Source organism: Mauremys reevesii, linkage group 2 (assembly GCF_016161935.1).
Source record: "Mauremys reevesii isolate NIE-2019 linkage group 2, ASM1616193v1, whole genome shotgun sequence".
Taxonomy (NCBI): domain Eukaryota; kingdom Metazoa; phylum Chordata; order Testudines; family Geoemydidae; genus Mauremys; species Mauremys reevesii.
This window is the reverse complement of record NC_052624.1, coordinates 151,276,534-151,293,086: the sequence shown is the minus strand read 5'-3', so window position 1 is coordinate 151,293,086 and position 16,553 is coordinate 151,276,534. Positions and strand designations below refer to the sequence as shown.

The 16,553-nt window shown below is 44.4% G+C and overlaps 1 pseudogene; it reads left to right on the top strand.

Annotated features, from left to right (window-relative positions):
- Window positions 1-15,436: 15,436 nt before the first annotated feature.
- LOC120399701 lies at window positions 15,437-15,674 on the top strand (annotated as a pseudogene).
- The last annotated feature ends 879 nt before the right edge of the window (window positions 15,675-16,553 follow it).

Sequence of the window (16,553 nt, the reverse complement as noted above, 5' to 3'; positions counted from 1 at the left end):
CCCAGCTTGAGAATATAGACCCATACTAGCTCTCAGCAAGCTGAAAAAAGAATGTAGCCAAGGCTGCATTAGCAGAGGGAGAGGTTAGCCGCCCAAAGTACATGCCTGTCCGAGACCTTAGGTATGGACTCAGAGTGGCTCGCCCCTCCCGCTGAATGAATGCTAGTTCAAATATGTCTCTTTAAACTGGGAATTACACTGTCAGTTCAAAATGTAGACATATCCCCGCAGATGGGGAACTGAGCCACAGAGAGACTAAGTGACTTATCCAAGGTACCACAGCAAGCTACCACCTTCAAGGACAACAATTTCAGGAGCGAGTGAATAGAAGAGAGTCAAGGGCATTTTACAGCGATAAGTTGGGTAGTTGAAAAAAGCAGGTCCCTCCAGACACAAGCTTCCAAACACCTCTGATCAAAAGAGGGCATGACCTTTTCCAAAACAATTCTGCCCATCTTTAGGGGAAAACTATTACAATCTTGCATTGCATGTTACAAAGAAACTTGCTTTCAAGCAGAGGATTACCCCAAAGGAAAAATACAGCGAATTATGCATTAAAATGCAAATTTGTTCTAATTCTACATCAAAGTTTCTTGGTAATAAAGCCAGGGAATTATCCCACTTTGTGAACATAAGTGATCCTAAAGCTTTTTCTTCTATTTAAAGAGAGTATCTCCTGCATAGTCTCAGAATATTTTATGGTAGGCCACCTATCTTAGCTGAAGATTTGGTTTTAAGAAACTGAAGCCATCCTGGACATTGTTCTAATTTAGTACTAATGCAATGCAATCCTTCTTTCTGTCTGCACCAGCTCTGGTGTATTTTTAAGGGGTGTTTTTATTTGTTAAGCATACAGGGCCCTATTTGAACACAGGCTACCACGTAAACAAATGTATTTGGAATCACGATGACTGGTGTGTGCGTAATAAGTACCAATTGCTACAACACAGCGAGTCACCTGACGGTGCTGGTCACATGTTCTGTGACTGTTCAGCAGTTATTGACAAGGAAGATTTGGCAGATCTCAGATTCACTTACCTCTTACATTCTGAGGCATGAATGGGCAACATGGGGAATGAGCCAAAATCCACTCAAATCCATGTAAAGACCTTCATTGATTTCCCTGGGCATTGAACCAGGAGCATCCTGTGGGACAAAGAGTTAAAATTAGGGACACAAGCCATGTACAAAGTGAGCAGGTGCAAAGGGTCTTGGTCTACGTGATCCAATGCCCACTAAATCAACGAAAAGACTCCCATTGACTTCAGTATGAATTGGATCAGGCCCTCTGTCACCACGCATCTATGACTGCCCCACACCAGTTAATAAGACATGACACCGTTCATCTTAGAAGAATAATTTGGGAACCCAATCACCACCAGTCTCCTTCAACCAAGGGGCAAATCTCTTTTTCTCCCCCATTTCTCCCTCCAAAGGAGCTAGATGAATTGTGGAAGCCTACCTGAAACCCATACACTGACTTCATAGTCGGTCCTGTATAGAGCCAACCATGAGAGGCACCAGACAAATAACAGAGAAGTAAAAAAAAACAAACCAAGAGTGGGGGTGGGGAGAGGCACCTTATTCAGACAGAAACCTTCCAAGCAGCACTATCCTGGAGCAAGTCACCATTCTGTTACTTGCTTGCTTTTAAAAAAACACAATCCTTCCAATAAAGACATAGATTTATTTTTCCCCTTCCTTGCCTCCAGGATATCCAGCATGGGGCAGATTGTCATCTCAGATGTGTAGCATACAGCCTCCTGTACCTTGAAAAATTTGCCCCTGTGCTTGTAGCAGGAATTCTGTGCTTTGGTACGCACTAGGAGTAGCAGATATTGACCCATGCCAGTGTGCAACACACACTTGAGATTAGGAGACCCAATAGTTTGCTAAAGAAGCAAAACTAAAAAGGAAGTGTAACCCACACACCTTCTGGGTGTGGTGTTCTGTCCTATCTAGTGGCACCGAGACCACTTAAAGAGAGAGATACAATGAGTCTGCTAACAGGCAGTTGGCTTTTAGCTCATGCACTAAGCTCCAGAAGTCCCCGGTTCAGTCCCGCCCGCTGACAGACCCTGGTCTTCGGCATTACACAAGGCCCCCTGTGCTGAACCTCAGAGGATATGAGTTGCTACAGCCACCAACTACAGTGGCTTGGCTTGTTAGCTCAAGTTGTAGCAGCTTATGCTCTGGAAATCCCTAGTTCATTCCTTGGCGTGTTGGCAAAGATGACGGCCATTGCATAAACACTTACAAGGCTGTGTTGGCAGAATGTTTCCGTGCCCCTAATAATCTTGTAGATTCTCAAGAGCTTGATCATCTTTCACCCCCTACCCTCTCACCTCTCCCACTCCTCCCTTTCCCAAAAAACCCTACTCCAAGCATACTTTTCTATACAAGAAAGAAGAGACAGAGACTCCATGAATTCCCTCACAGATTTATCTACTGCCAATATATTTTATATGGTGGGTGCTCAGATACTATGGCAATGGTAGTACTATGAAACCCTAAAAGAGAAAGAGATCCAAACCCTGTTGAAATCCAGTTGAGCCATTCCACCCTCTAATGAATTTAGGATCAGGCCCTCACACTGAAATAAAACAAAAGGAGCCTAAATTAATTGGGGATGGAAGGGTGGGAAGGATGGCAACTGTGTATCCCATTCAGACAAGTGGTAAAGGCATTGCACAGAGTATTGCATTGTGACCTGGTGTCTACTGCTGCAAACACTCACAAGAGTGGTCTTATTGACAGCAATGGGACTACTCGCAGGAGCAATGGGTTTGCAATGTCAAGTCCTAAACTTTGCAGTCTGCACCCTAAGGCCTGCTTCTGATCTCACACCAGCTTTACCCTGGTGTAAGTCACAGACTCTAATGGAATTAGTCCTGATTAGCATTGATATAAATGAATTCACAATCAGGCCCAGTAACAATAACAATGAAAACATGTTGGTGGGGTGGGGGGAGGTTGGCTAGTAATGGAGATGGAAGGCAACCAGGAGCATTTTTCAAAGCAAAACACAGTTCAGGCCAAGGAATGGACGATGGTTGTAGAACACATAGGCCTGATTTTCCATTGGTCAAGAACCTTGTGCAGTCACTTACACTAGTGCACAGTGGGTGTAAAATGCTACCCTACCAAAATAGAAGTGTTGTACACTCACGTGGCACTGGTATTAATGACTTCATAAAGGGTGAAATCCTAGCTGTACTGGAGTCGATGGCAAAACACCCGTTGACTTCAACAGCGCCAGGATTCCTCACAAGGGGTACAGCAATGGAGAATCAGGCCTTGAATTTACAAGCAGCCCTGCAGAGGGTCCTATAAGGACCAGGGGCGGCTCCAGGCATTTTGCCGCCCCAAGCATGGCAGGCAGGCTGCCTTCAGCGGCTTGCCTGCGGAGGGTCTGCTGGTCCCGCAGCTTCGGCGGACCTCCTGCAGGGAGACCAACGGACCCTCCGCAGGCACGCCTGCGGGAGATCCGCCGAAGCCGCGGGACCAGCAGACCCTCTGCAAGCAAGCCGCCGAAGGCAGCCTGCCTGCTGCCCTTGCGACACCGGCAGAGCGCCCCCTGCGGCTTGCCGCCCCAAGCACGCGCTTGGCATGCTGGGGCCTGGAGCTGCCCCTGATAAGGACCAGATCTTGCAGGCTTTTCCCACCCCTAGTTCTGCCCTCCGTGCCTAATGAGAATAAAGCTATGTATACGCTATGGAGCATTCCAGCATAAACTCCTGGTGTAGACACAGCCTACACCAGCGATTCTCAACCCGAGGCTTGTGGGCTGCATGCGGCCCAATTAGCACACAGCTGTGGCCCAGCTCAGCTGTGCACTGAAGACTGCGGGCTCTAGGCTCACGGCTGCCCTGCCGTGCAGTGGGTTGACAGCTGCCACCAGCTCCACAGGTCAGGCTCCAGGATACAGGAGCCAGCAGACTCCGTGCGGGCTGCCATTCGGCCCCGCACAGCAGGGTCCAGGGGTCCTGGCTGCCGGCTGCTGCCCGGCACCACACAGCACAGTCTGGGCCCTGGCTGCCCCCCGGCCCCACACTGTAGGGTCCAGGGTCCCCGTGCAGCAGGGTCCAGGATTGGGGTCCCTTCCTCCTGCTCAGCTTTCTGCTCCTGGCCCCACTCTGTGTTGGGGGCGCTGGGCATAGGGGTTTGTGTGTGTGGTGGGTTAAGTGGGGGCATGGTGGATCTCAACCTGTGGTCCAGGTAACACTTTGTGGGCCACACATGCGGCCCACAATGATAAATAGGTTGAGAACCACGGGCCTACACCAACTGAAGTTCTTCTGCTGATGTAGGAACACCCCCTGCAGGGAAGCACAGAAGAAACTGTTTCTTTCAGTCACACACACACACACACACACACACACACACACACACACACACACACACACACACACACACACACACACACACACCCCACAATTCAAAGATCATCAAGGCATTGAGGTAATCTGAAAGGACAAACCCACTCTATTGTGAGAATGTAGCCATTTGTGCATCAGGAGAGCTCTTTGGTAATCAGCAGTCAATTCTATGTCCTTATCTAATTTTAGTGTCAAAATTCAAAAAGTCTTGTAAGTGCCTTTGAGGAAATGACACTAATGACACACCAGTATTCAGCACAGGATGGATCTCTACAGGTAAACACTAAAAGGAAAAAAAAATCCTTCTAACAACCGGAGAGATTCATACCCCCAAACCAAAAATCCATTCGGAAAGTGATTTTTTGGCCCACAGGGTATAATTTTGAAGACACTATGTGAACAATTTAAATTCTTACTCCCGACTAATAACAGTCTGTTGGTGACACTTTAAAAGTACTTTTACAGTGACTGCAACAGACTTCTTATTTTAAGAATTTATTGAGTCTTTAAAAAGAAACCTCTTTCTAGAGGAAAAGAAATCTGAGTCCATGTAGCAATAGCAGGCATCAATCCTGTGTTAATGCTCAGGTTCTGTTGAAAATCTTACCCTCACTGACTTAGGATCTTAAATCCAACTTTAAAAAATTACTTAGGAGCTTAAGTTCCACTGCTTTTCAATAGGGTTTAGGCTCCCAAATGCCAGATTTCCAGAGGTATTTAGGCACCTAGAGATGCAGATTTGAGATGCCTAGTGGGATTATCAAATGTGCATCTTTAGGTGCCTAAATACCTTTGAAAATCTGGCACTAAGTTACTTCTGAAAATGGAAGTAAGCGCTTTTCAAAGTTTTACCCCTAGTCTCAGTTGTCTCGTCTCATCTTCCAGTAGATTCTAGGTTATGGTTGATGCAAAATGCACTCCTCCTTAGTGTGCATCATAGAATCATAGAAGACTAGGGTTGGAGGAGACCTCAGGAGGTATCTAGCCCAACCCCCTGCTCAAAGCAGGACCAACACCAACTAAATCATCCCAGCCAGGGCTTTGTCAAGCCTGGCCTCAAAAACCTCTAAGGATGGAGATTCCACCACCTCCCTAGGTAACCCATTCCAGTGCTTCACCGCCCTCCTAATGAAACAGTGTTTCCTAATATCCAACCTAGACATCCCCCACTGCAACTTGAGACCTTTGCTCCTTGTTCTGTCATCTGCCACCACTGAGAACAGCTGAGCTCCATCCTCTTTGGAACACGACTTCAGATAGTTGAAAGCTGCTATCAAATCCCCCCTCACTCTTCTCTTCTACAGACTAAACAAGCACAGTTCCCTCAGCCTCGCCTCATGAGTCATGTGCCCCAGCCCCCTGATCATTTTTGTTGCCCTCTGCTTGACTCCATCCAATTTGTCCACATCCTTTCTGCAGTGGGGGGGGGGCGAGGGGACTGGACGCAATACTCCAGATGTGTCCTCACAAGTGCCGAATAGAGGGGAATAATCACTTCTCTTGATCTGCTGGCAATGCTCCTACTAATGCAGCCCAATATGCCGTTAGCCTTCTTGGCAACAAGGGCACACTGCTGACTCATATCCAGCTTCTCATCAACTGTAATCCCCAGGTCCTTTTCTGCAGAACTGCTGCTTAGCCAGTCAATCCCCAGCCTGTAGCAGTGCATGGGATTCTTCCATCCTAAGTGCAGGACTCTGAACTTGTCCTTGTTGAACCTCATCAGATTTCTTTTGGCCCAGTCCTCTAATTTGTCTAGGTCACTCTGGACCCTGTCCCTACCCTCCAGCATATCTACCTCTCCCCCTAGCTTAGTGTCATCTGTGAACTTGCTGAGGATGCAGTCCATCCCTCCATCCAGATCATTAATAATGATACTGAACAAAATCGGCCCCAGAATCGACTGCTGGGGAACTCTGCTTGATACCGGCTGCCAACTAGACTACCCATTGAGCCCGACAATCTAGCCAGTTTTCTATCTACCTTATAGTCCATTCATCCAATTGATACTTTTTTAACTTGCTGGCAAGAATACTGTGGGAGACCATAACAAAAGCTTTGCTAAAGTCAAGATATATCACGTCCACTGCTTTTCCCATATCCACAGAGCCAGTTATCTCATCATAGAAAACAATCAGGTTGGTCAGCCATGACTTGCCCTTGGTGAATCCATGTTGACTGTTCCTGATCACCTTCCTCTCCTCCATGTGCTTTAAAATGGTTTTCCTCGAGGACCTGTTCCATGATTTTTCCAGGGACTGAGGTGACGCTGACCAGTCTGTAGTTCCCCCGGGTTCTTCTTCTTCCTCTCTTTTAAAGATGGGCACTATATTTTCCTTTTCATGTAATGGCATAACCCAGTTAAGTACATATGTTAGCTCCAATCTACACCCATGAGATCAAATATATATATAAGCAATGGATCATTGCAAAGCAAAGCATTTCAGCACATTCTTAACTTTAAGCAGATGCTTAAAGCCTATCGAACCCAACACCACAGCATGGGGTTAAAATTGAACCAGGTGCATAATTGAGGTCCTGCATAAAGATGGACTTAAGTGCGTGCTGAAGAATTTTCTTGAATCTGGGCCCAAGGTTGTACAGCAAGTCAGAGCCAGAGCCAGGAACAAAATTCAAGTGACCAGAGTTTCTGCAATCTCCTGCTCCAACCACTAACACATGTGGACACTGAACAACATAATCACGCTGATTTAAGACCGTTAAATTCAAACTCCCATGAAGATTTGGGTTGCATTTAATATAAACCTCTACTGCAAACAACCACGAGTTTCATTCTGCAAAATCCAAGTGTGACTAAAATAATGTGCCTGTAAATTAAACATAGGCTTTCATGACTTACATGTCATCAGAAGAAAAATAAAAATGCCTAGCAGTGAAAACATTATACATCATTGGGACTCTGACCCAAACCCCATTGGAATTATTGTGAATCTTCCCATTGACTACAATTAGTTTTGGATCAGGCCTTAGGTTCTTGAAATATCATTCCCTCGTGATTCAGTCTCTGATTTACTAGTAACGTTCTGCATATAGTCTGACTTTTTTTTTGTTTTGTTTTATCCCTTCATTTTGCTATTTTCTCCATTTTTGAAAACAAGCACCTCCTACCTTCTTTGGTCTTTAATAATTTGAAGGCTACAGTTCAGTAGCAGCTCTTCACTGAGGGTGGGAATAAAAATAAAAAAGTATTTGATTTTAATTTAAAATGTTATTTCATAGTTGATTTAAATGCTAACGTTTAAAGCACCATTTGGATTTTGGGGGGTTTGGGTAATATGACGCTAAAGTATTTTTTCAAGTGTGTAATTGAAATATTCAAATAAGCACTGATAAGCCACTTGCAAATATGCTGCAGTGCTGCAAAAGTGACTGGAAAAAAAGAGCCTCCCCAGTCTCTACTTTCAATATTTTGAGTAATTCACCTTTGAACCACTTCAGCACAAGATTCCTTCTATCGCTATTTGAAATAATTCAGCTCAGTTACGCTGCTTTCACAATGGGAACTTTCAGTGGAAGCTTTCAGCGTGATATATCTCATTGCCTATTATGGGAACACCCTGGCTACATGCTTAAGGATAGGAAACAAAATGTGTCCTTTGGAAGCCTGTGCGTGTCTGAAAACCGTGCTAGCTTTCATCACATCTACACACACAAAAACAACCCCTTATTTCTTTGTGACAGGAGTAAACCAAAAGGTTCTGTAGGCAACCACCATGCTTGTGAATTTGTTGTTTTCAATTGGTTACCTCTTATAGGAAAAAATCCTATAGTCTTAAAGAGAAAATTACCAACTTTCTATAGTGTTTTTAGACCCAACAAAGAATTATATAGCAGGGATATAATTTTCCCTTAGAGTGCAGAGTAATTTCTACATGACCCCATTATACTTTCATAGAAACGGACTGGTTTCATCCCTTTCAAATTCTATAAGAGATGAAGAAAGGGAAAGATTAAAATGAAACCAAGCTGGGAGTGCCTACAATTTGAGCCACAGAGCAGTGGGAAATTGGTGAAAACTGTATTAAAATTATAAACTATCACTTAAAAGTCTATGTAGTCTCCTGTCCAGCGGACAGCCAGTCTAGACTAAGGTGGGGGTGAGTTGTGTCTCTGTTTTAGGGAGCAGCCTGCTTTTTCTATCTCTGAGTTTGAGTTCTTGTGTCTTATCATTCTGAATAAATGAAATAAAGTACCCAACCTTCCTGCAACATTATTTTTATCTCATTTGTTTGCATGCCATGAACATAACACCCACCACCTCTCAAAAACAAATTTTGGCCTCGGCATAGCGCTCACACAATTTCACCCTGTCCTTCTTCCACACCCAAAACAATTCAAAATCCCTGTTTAGACCTCACCTTATTGCCCTACTGATCTCAGGAGTGAGCTCCCACCAGGGCTGTGGTTCTGCAGAGCTATCCAGACCCTTCTAGACCCCTTCCTGCCCATTTGAGACTCGGGTGGGGGACATGATAACAGTTTTCATATATATTAACGGCTGCTGTAAAGAGGATGAGGATCAGTTGTTCCCCATGTCTACTGAAGGTAGGACAAGAAGTAATGGGCTTAATCTGCAGCAAAGGAGAGGAGATGTGGGTTAGATACTAGGAATAACTTTTAACTATAAAGATTGTTCCTGTGCTTAACTGGTTACCCATGCAAGTTATGGAATGGTCACCACTGATCAACCTGTTCTTAAAAAACCTCCAAACACCCATCAGGGATGGCATATTTGGCAGTGCCTCAGTGTGGTCAGATGGACTAGACCTCTCAAGGTTCCTTCCCTACATTTCTCTGATTCTAGTTTAGAAAAGAAGGCTATTTAGTGTTATGCTCATTCAGGGACTGATCCAGCTCTCATTGAAGTCAATAGAAAGAGTCTTCAGGCTGCAATGCTGAGTCTGGGCACGGTTTGATTGTCTATATTTTGCTATAACTAATCTTTATACTTCAGTGCTGCTGTGCACCATTAACAGAAGACATTTGCTACAGATGCTGCACAAGTGAGGAGACATCCAGCAGAAAAGGGGAAGGGGGGCTTTCAGAGAGAGAGAGAGAGAGAGAGAGAGAAAAGAGTTAGTTTTAAGCTAAAAGAGTTAGTTTTAAGCTAGTGTGGGTTCTTATCCAATGCCCAGTGGAGCCAACAAGGCAGTTCACATTGACTTCAATGGTCATTGTGTTAAAACATTAGGGTGAAATTTTGAAGCTGCATCCCATTTCTACTAAAATGAATGAGAATTGGGCACCTAGATCTCCTAGATCAATGGTTCTCAAACTTTTGTACTAGTGACCCCTTTCACATAACAAGCCTCTGAGTGCGACCCTCCCCCCTTATAAATTAAAAACCACTTTTTTATAAATTTAACACCATTATAAATGCAGGAGGCCAAGCAGGGTTTGGGGTGGAGGATGACAGCTCATGACTCCCCCATGTAATAACCTCGTCACGCCATGAGGGGTCCTGCCCCCCAGTTTGAGAACCCCTGTCCTAGATGGTTTGACAATCCCATTCTCGATCTTTAACATTTTGATTCAGCCTAACCCTTAAGCATGCGTTGAACTTTAAGCATGTGCTAAAGTCCATCCCTTTTCAGTCAAGCACTTAAGCACATTCTTAACGTTGAGCCCTGGCACAATGCTGTGGTGTATCAGGAATTATGTTTATTACAGTGTTCAAATACAATTCAATAGATAGGTGAAAAGAAAAAAGACATTGGTTGACATTTCCAAGAGTGTAGGAGATTTAGACACATTTACATTAATTTTAAATTCTTCTGTGACTCAATTTCCCATTTGTAAACCACTAATAATAATAATAAATCCCTAACTCACAGGGGAGGGATAGCTCAGTGGTTTGAGCATTGGCCTGCTAAACCCAAAATTGTGAGTTCAATCCTTGAGGGGGCCACTTGGGGATCTGGGGCAAAAACAGTACTTGGTCCTGCTAGTGAAGGCAGGGGGCTGGACTTGATGACCTTTTGGGGTCCCTTCCAGTTCTATGAGATAGGTGTATCTCCATATATTATTATATTATATTGTCTGTGTTCCTCACAAATATTCAATGATGGACGCCATATAAAATATAAGACAGATTGCATGTGCACACACACACAGAAAAAAAATTACTGCAAGTAATTCTTGTTCTGGTTAGAATCAGTGGAATATTATTGGCCTGAACACATCATGCAGTTCCAACATATTACTATATTCAATTTTATTAAAATTGAATGAGCAGTACATAATTAATGGTTGAAATTCTGTTTAATGAACTGAAATACTTTGGATAGTAACTGGCCATATGTAAAGCTCATAAGTATTAATGACGTGTTCTGAAATGTTCCATTTATTTTTCATAGCTAGTTGTGAGTGACAAAAGAAAATTATTAATTGAAAATAAGCCTTATGGGTGGAATTTCCACAAAGCACCTAAATGATTTAGGAGATTTTTTTTCTGAAATACCAGATTTTCAAAGGTATGAAGGTGCCTGTAGCTCTGAGGCCGCCTACTGCCTCCAAACTGCCCCCTCATGGCTAGAGTTGCCTCTCTGACCATTCTGCCTCTATTTCCCCTACAACCAGGCCCTTTTCAGAACTCACTCAGTCTCCAGTGACCTTCTCTGCTCAAATTCACTTTTCACCACGTCAACTACTTGAAGGGGGGTTTCAAAGAGGATGGAGCTCAGCTGTTCTCAGTGGTGGCAGATGACAGAACAAGGAACAATGGTCCCAAGTTGCAGAGGGGGAGGTCTAGGTTGGATATTAGGAAACACTATTTCACTAGGAGCGTGGTGGAGCACTGGAATGGGTTACCTAGGGAGGTGGTGGAATCTCCTTCCTTGACAAAGCCCTGGCTGGAATGACTTAGTTGGTGTTGGACCTGCTTTGAGCAGGAGGTTGAACTAGATGATCTCCTGATGTCTCTTCCAACCCTAATCTTCTATGATTCCTCAGGCTGGCAACAGAGTTTATGAAAAGACTGAACTCAGAAGCCCAAACTAAACGCACTGTTTTTCAGCTCATTTTCCCTTGTTTAACTCCCACTTTATTTTGCTAGGGCTCTGCAAAACCCAAACTTGCTCTTTGTAACTGCTACTGCCACTATCCCCAGCTCCACACAACTTTCTGTTTCCTAAGCTTCCTCAACTCAACTTCCTGCTACCTTTTATATTGGGATCACCTGATTCCTCTCAGGTGTGTGTGTGTGGGGGGGGTTATCTTGTAATCAGGGCTGGCTTAGCCCTACCTAAGCTCTCCAGCCCATGAGCAAATCACCATGTTACAGTGTCTCAAGATGCAAATGACACCTAGTGAGATTTTAAAATGTACTTATGTGCCTAACTCCCATTGAAATTAACGACAGTTAGGTGTTTAGATGCTTTTTAAAATCCCTGTAGGTGCCTCTCTGCATCAATAATACCTTTACAAGTCTGGCCTATAGGCAGTGAGAAGCTCACATAGCACACAGTTTCAGTGAGACTTAAGCACATAAATCACTTCTGAAAATGGGAATTTTGAAAATTTCAAGTTTTGCAGGCCAACCTCTCTTGCTCCCAGAGCTTAGTGGGGAGGAGGCAGTGCAAAGGGGGCAGGGAGGCTGAGGACCCAGGTTCTCTGCCTTTCCTTCCCTAGAGCTCAGGAGTAGCGAGAGATGGAGAATTAGGGTGCTTAGCCTTGGCAGCCCTCCAGGAAAGTTTTCATCAATTTTATGGGGAAAAAGTCAAATTGAAATTGACAAGAGCCTTCCAGGCAGGCAGCCAGGGAGCTGCCATTTTGATTTTCCCCAACATCAAAACTTTTCAGCAAAACTGAAATTTTCCCACAGAAAGGGTTGGGTTTTTTAATCATTTGACAATTTTTTTTGACCAGCTCAACTCCTAGATGAGAAATAAAATAAGGAAAGGAAAGGTAAAATCATACCATTTAGTCCATCTCTGAAAGGCGCACGTTCCTTGCTAATGCACCATAACCACTAAGGCGCATCTACTAGCTTCCAGATGAGCATGAGTGTTACACTCCTGCTTCCGTATGCAGTAAGTGAGAGCAAGCCAACAACTGGAAACAGAGTGTGATCAGAAGCATTTGCTTTCCTCATTAAGCATTTCACTGCCTGACTCACCTCCACTGCTGTTTAAAGGACTGCTCATGGAGGCTGGGGAGAGCTTGGTAAAGCATGACGGCAGCTCATTCATGAGTTTTGTATTTTCCTTCCCATGGGCTGCAGTAATTTATAACATTTGGAGCACGCGGGGCTTGTTGCTACTCCTAGGATTGGAGGGTCTTGTTGCTGCTCTTGGAATCACAAACCCACAGAGGGGAAAGGAAAAAAACCCTACAAACAAAACATCTTTCTTTATGGTGTAGTGATTGGAAACAGGCTCGCAATGCAAATACCCTACACTGGATCTCTGCCATCAGGGATAGCGGGATAAATTCTGCTCTCTGTTACACAGGTGAGTAACTCTGCTTGGGCTGGCACCTGTGACATCAAAATATGTCCCTGCAAGTCACTTCTAACAAGTTGCCTATCATAAGAATGGTCGTACTGGGTCAGACTAATGAGTCCAATATCCTGTCTTCCAAACTTGGCCAATCCCAGGTGCTTCAGAGGGAACGAAAAAAACAGGCAATCATCCAGATTGCCATTATGCAGCAGCTTCTATGCACTGTTACATGGGGATATTTCAGAGTCATTTTTAGAGATGCTCCTGCTCACCCTTGCTTTTTTTGTCACAGCGCTGATGCTATTGGCGCATGCTCCTACTCCCCTTCCCATTGAAGTCCGTGGCGTAACTTCTACTGACTTCCATGGTTCAGGATCAAGCTGTGTGCTGCCAACTCTTATCACTTCATGTGATCCAGGGAGGCTAAAAACTTACTTTAAACAACAAAAAAGGAAGTCTCTAGCTTTCACAGAAGCAGAGAAAGCCCAAAACAAACATTAAAAGCTCTGAAACCAGAAGGCAAATACAAAGAACCCAAGGTATTGTATTTTATTTAAAACATGATTTTTAGCCAATTTCATAATTTTGTGGACCATCCCACATGAATTTTGAAACCTTGGGGTTGGCAGTACTGACCAAGGTCCTGTTATACCAAATACCATTTGCCTCTTTCTCAGGGATTAAACCTCTTTCTTTTACATACTGCAATAGTTAGTTTTGTGCAGCTGAAATGAGCAGGATTCAAGCCTTGGGCTTGATTCTGATTTACAATGGTGAAATACCTTTGATTTTGATGCAGCTACTCGGGTTCTATACCTGCGCGAGTCAAATCAGAACCAGGCCCCTTGAAGTAAAGTCTCCTTTGCGTACCTGGTGTGGAAGCAGGGAAAGAATTAATAAGGATTTGAAAGGGATCTTAATACATGTCAGTCAGTTAGCAAGAGTTAGCCCAGCTGTAACCCTAATGACGTGAGACTTCTAGAAGCAAGGATAGTGTGAGACATAGGGAAAGAACTGTGTACAAAGTTATTACGACCTTGTAACTGATAACCAAATATGCAGGCTTGTTTTTCTTAGGAGTGAGACAAACAAGATAGCAGAATGGCTTTTGTATAAACAAAATGTAGTTGTTGCTCTCTATTGTCTGTATTATTGCTAGTTATTGTCTGTAACAAAAGTATAAAGGCTTGTTGTAATTGTTTACCAGTTGAGAGACCTGTCCAGGACTGGGGTGACCCTGTGTCCTATGGCACTCTCTCCCTCCATTGTAATTACTGGAGAAATAATAAAGTATTTGATTTTGCTGCACCCAAACAAAAAGCGAGAACTGAGTTTTTCTCTGACAATTTGGGGGCTCGTCCGAGATGGCAACGCCCACGGACCCACAGACGGCTACTACGGATCATTCCCCTTCGAACCCCATGGCGCCACATGAGAGGTATGAGACCTTTTGAAATCTCTATTGGGGTATCGGAGGAGGACTGTCCGTGGGGACGTCTGTCTCTGTTGGGCTCACGCCATCTGAACTTATTGACTGTGCAGCAAGATCAGATGCAAAGTGGTATTGGGGAAAGGCCCCAACAAGGTTAGTTTATAGCAGTACTGGGAACTGCTGAGTTGGCCAAGGTAATGCATAAGGTAATGCATAGGTAAATGCATTAGAATGCACCGGTGCTGAGGGGTTTTTACCGCCTCAAGAGGGGTTGTCATACCGCCTCATGGTATTGGTCCGGACCAGGTAAAGATGCATTGTGGTTTAAAAAAAACCAAAAAAAAAAACAGAGGTAAAGAAGAAAAACAGAAAAAGGAAAGAAAAGAGAGGCCTTGGTGTGTGTGTGTGTGTGTACACCAGTGTGAGTGATTGTTATCGGAAGACACCCAGAGTACCCTGTGAAGCGAAGGCTAGTGATCAGGACTACTCTAACGCAAGCCCGGTAACTAGTGGATCTTTAGGAGATCCGACCCATGGTGGGCTGACTCGGCCTGGCATAGTCCGGCGAGGAAGCTGCCTGGGTCTAGGAGTGTGTGAACCCATCTTCCCTCCCCTTTCCTTTCCGTGTGGGCTACCGACAGCCTGATCATCTCACTGGATGCAATCAGAGTAAGCGGCGCCGTCTCCCAGAGACTAGCCGACGCTCTTTGCTGAAGGGAGGTGTAGGAGAGTCATAGTCATCCTCGTTAGTCTCTCCTGTGTGAGTGCCCTGTAGGGAGAGATCCTTAGTTTCTGAGCCGCTAGCGCGGACAGGGCACCCTCTCTGTGTGTGTAAATGGAAAATGGGTCAGGGACAGTCTAAACATTCCACCTCACCCCCTAAGGGTACCCCAGCATATTACATGTACGTACATTATGATCCTAAAACCTGCAGGTATTTAAATGATTGGAATCTGTACACGCGTGAAAATTCATTTAAACAATGCCCATTAGAAGGTACCTTCAATCTAGATAAGATCATATATCTCAGAGGAGCTTTTAATCACCAAAGAAAAGCCTCTGACACAGTGTGAGCAATTTGTCTAGGAACGGGTTAATTTGAAATTCAGCTTGTCCCAGAGATAAAGGGAAAGTTGCTCTACGTTCAAGGTCAAGAACCAGCGCAGACTATACTTTCAGGGATCATTTCTATAGTTTGTAACTAGAGAAGTGTGGTTGAAAGTGTCTGACCTCGCTAACCACGAGGAGGAGTTAAAGTGTTCTCTTCTGAGAGCGACCCTTTCCGTACCTCAGGCTGAACATACTTGTGTCCTAATTGGGCAGCCTTCACTAGCCTCCCTTGAGGATCTGGCTAAGATCCAGGAGGCTGCATCAAGAACCGAGAAACACTCTTGGAGTGCTGCTGGATGCATTTTACATACTGATCATCTTTGGTGTGCCCCGGATGGTCGCCTGGGGCACCGAAGATGTTACTGCCCTATTTTGCTCACATATACCATGGAATGGCACACGTGAGCAAAGGTGGGATGGTTGCTGCAGTTAACATAGATTGGTGTGCACCGAGTTTCCCTTCTGTAGCACATTCCTACTGTCAACACTGTATGATTTGTCAACAGCACAACATTGGTAAAGCTGTTAAAGCTACGCGGGCAGCTACCCTCCTCCTTGGGGACCTTTTGTAAATATTCAGATTGATTTTATTCAAATGTCTAAATGTTGTGGTTATGAATATGTATTAGTTTTAGTTGATGTATTTACCAATTGGGTTGAAGCTTTTCCCTGCAGGAAAGCAGATGCCAGGACTGTTGTGAAACTTCTGCTTAAAGATTTTTATACACGTTTTGGCATCCCTGTGAGTATCAACAGTGATCGTGGAACTCATTTTACTGGACAGATTGTAAAGGAGTTATATGCAGCTCACTGCCCTCACCACCCACAGTCTGCTGGGACAGTGGAACGCCAGAACTGGATTTTAAAGAATAAACTGGCCAAGATTTGTGCTGAGACAAACTTAAAGTGGCCAGATGCCCTTCCTTTGGCACTGATGAGTATGAGAGCCATTCCCAATCAAAAGACTGGACTCAGCCCTCATGAGATTTTGACAGGACGCCCAATGCGACTACCAACTGCACCTCCACTAACCCTAGCCCAGATGGACATTCATTTGATGGATAACATAATGCTTAAGTATTTTCAGGCACTAATGAAATGTGTTAAGTCTTTTTATACACAGGTGAAGGAAGCACTACCGAAGGATCCTGTGCAACCTTGCCACTCGTT